This window comes from Penaeus monodon, unplaced genomic scaffold, assembly GCF_015228065.2.
Source record: "Penaeus monodon isolate SGIC_2016 unplaced genomic scaffold, NSTDA_Pmon_1 PmonScaffold_171, whole genome shotgun sequence".
Taxonomy (NCBI): domain Eukaryota; kingdom Metazoa; phylum Arthropoda; class Malacostraca; order Decapoda; family Penaeidae; genus Penaeus; species Penaeus monodon.
The window spans coordinates 132,143-135,000 of NW_023646484.1; the positions used below are offsets into that span (position 1 = coordinate 132,143).

At 33.1% G+C, this 2,858-nt stretch overlaps 1 long non-coding RNA gene across 1 annotated transcript; it reads right to left on the reverse strand.

Moving 5' to 3' along the window:
* Nucleotides 1–480: 480 nt before the first annotated feature.
* LOC119569611 lies at nt 481–1,676 on the reverse strand. The gene is made up of 4 exons (XR_005228294.1): nt 1,532–1,676; nt 1,132–1,213; nt 681–876; nt 481–495 (listed from the first exon to the last, which is right to left on the reverse strand). It is a non-coding gene; the product is annotated as an uncharacterized LOC119569611 (long non-coding RNA).
* Between the last annotated feature and the right edge of the window lie 1,182 nt (nt 1,677–2,858).

A 2,858-nucleotide genomic window follows, 5' to 3' on the forward strand; every position in this document is an offset into this window, starting at 1 on the left:
TATTTGCTTATATGGTTTTACACATATGTTATGAATGAGTATCGTTGTTACGTGTTATTAACATTGCTCCATTAAAGGTACTGAAGCTAAAAAGGAAATGTATTTTGGGCTTTTATTTGTTAACATTGACAAAATAACTCTGATGACAAGTAGCAAACGTTTCAGCAACATTTGGTAAACCTTCACTTAACAAATGCCTAATACTAGTAGGGACGTGATGGTTAATGAATACATTTTCTAATAATTGAACTGAAGGATAAAAATATTCATTAATAAAATTTGTATATCTTTGGATTTAAATACAACAGTCTTCATTAAAGATAAAAAAGGAAAGAAATATGTGAGAATCTCCAAATTTAACACGAGATCAACCACAGCAATCAAGTTTCACATCCTGTTATCGTGATGCTCGTCGACGTAGTCCAGGATTCTGCGCTCAGAGCTCTTTTTCTTAAGCTTTCAGTGTCTTGAGTTATTCATTACAGGTCCATTTATCTGAGAATAACCATATAAGAATGAATTCTTCTATATGTTTATATTTTAGCAATGTAAGCATGAAAACAAGATTACGTTCCACTTGATAATCACACATACAATCATAAAGATGGCGAATATCTCATAAAAGATAACTGAAATCAAGGGAATTTTGTCTCCGAACGAATGGCAAAACGACGACATACCTCCTTGTAATAGGCTCGAACCACGAGGTTGAAGTAGTCATGATGAAAATAACTCCTCCAAGATGATTGCCAGTACCATACCAATCCTGACGCTCAAAAGCATGAGTACTACTACTATGAATGCAGCAGACAGTGTCAACAAGACGATAGCAATCAACATCATCACCAGGTAGGGAACCATCAGACGTGGATTTTTCTGGAGGAAAAATGGATGTAATTGCATATTGTTTTTTGCTCTATAGTTGTAAATATAGTTATATATAAATGCAGACAGATTAAAAGGTGTGCGCGGTTTTGTAAATAACTGTAATTACAATGTATGTTCTGTACATAACTATAATTACAATATGTGTGTGCGCGCCCACGTATGTTTTGTTAAATAACTTTATAATTACAATATGGTTCATCTAAGTTCATCTGAAATTCTGAAGAAAACGAAGTTAATTATTACCGTTCTGATGCCCGGATGAGGAGGAAGCTAAAGATGATATGAAGAATCTCCATCACCAGTCGGATCGATATTACTCCATTAACTGTAAATCATAAAAATAAAATAAATTTAGTTTTTAAATAACGCCGTCTATTAAACCATACTGACACAACGATTTGTTGATTTTTTTCCAATACTGAACAAAATTGTGGCTAATCGGAATTTGCAATTTTCAACCTGTAATACAAAATTGTCCGTTACACTTACTTTATACTTGTTAATCACATATGTCTTTTAACTACTATAAAGTCTGACATTTACTAATGTCAATATTCTGTTAATTTTGCCTGTTTAAAAATAATTTATTACAAGCACGATAAACAACGATATTAAACTAAACCAACAATAAAAAGTTACTTACAGGTTCTGTGCGCTATGTCAATACAATTCGAGGTTGGGTATTCAGCATCTGTCAGCTTCTTGCAATAGTCTTCCATGAACAAATTAAATTGCCCGTTGGACAATAGTAAAGGGTGAGAACCGAGTCAAATATACAGTAAATCTGTGTAGGAAACGAAACAATTAATTAATGTATTCTCAGCTCTAGATATGGGAAAGGAATTTTAATCATAAGCAGCTAATATAAACAGCAATATATAAAATGGAAAGGTTATACATACTGTTAGATCTTTAATTGAGAATACTATTGCACTTTCTAATGTTTACTTCTGTGTCAGAATTAGAGATTATCACCCAAAAACATCTTATTTATAATATTGTCTTATCTCTTGGTACAATTGATTTCCACGTTACACAAGTATATATAACTAACCTCCAAAGTACTCACGGCGTAATGGAGGCTATGATGCAACCGGCTGTCCTCCTGCCGATCCCACAGCACGATGAAGGTTCCCATACCATCCTGGTGAGGCTATGGAAGGAAAAATCGTCGATCACTTTTCAGTATTCGATAACAATATAAAAATTTTGATATTGTGACAATCACTTTTCTGCATTCGATACCAATATAAAAATTTAGATATTGCCTTTGGCTATACATGACCACTCTTTTCATACTGTTTCGCAAACAGGAAGGCTCCAAAATGAAAAGAAAGTGAAGAGTAAAAACAAAACAATGAGCGTTATTTTACGACGGAGAAGCAACGAGTGAGCGTGAACACAATTTTTTTTTCTTAAGTAACAATGCAACATATGTGCTTCCTGATATTCACACAAAAAAGTGGATATTAAATAGAATTGCATAATAAAACTAACAATGATTAGAACTTGGATACCTGTGGATGTTCTGTGTGGATGCTACTTGTAAGTCCCGCAACAGGTTCTCAACTGAATGCGAGGATAGGATACCTTTACTTAAAAGGATGAGTCTAAGCATACATGGCAACCCTCTTGGTCGAATCTTGATTATTTTATCCTTATTAATGCTATCGGTACTACCCCTACTTTTATTATCATTAAACAATGTCATCAATCTTGACTAATAATCGCTCTCACTGTATTGATACTAGTGAATATGAAGTAAAAAAAAAAAAATCGTATTATCCTCTTATGGCAAGTTCACTTTCTTTTCCTATAGTTTACACTGTTTATAAATTCAATAGCTATGTATGGAAATATATAATATGTGTCATAACAAGAAGATATTAAGCAGCACCAGAAGTAAAAAGTATTTCAATAGCGTTTATTACTACAAAACACATTTAACGACAGAGTATATTTCAGAGTTG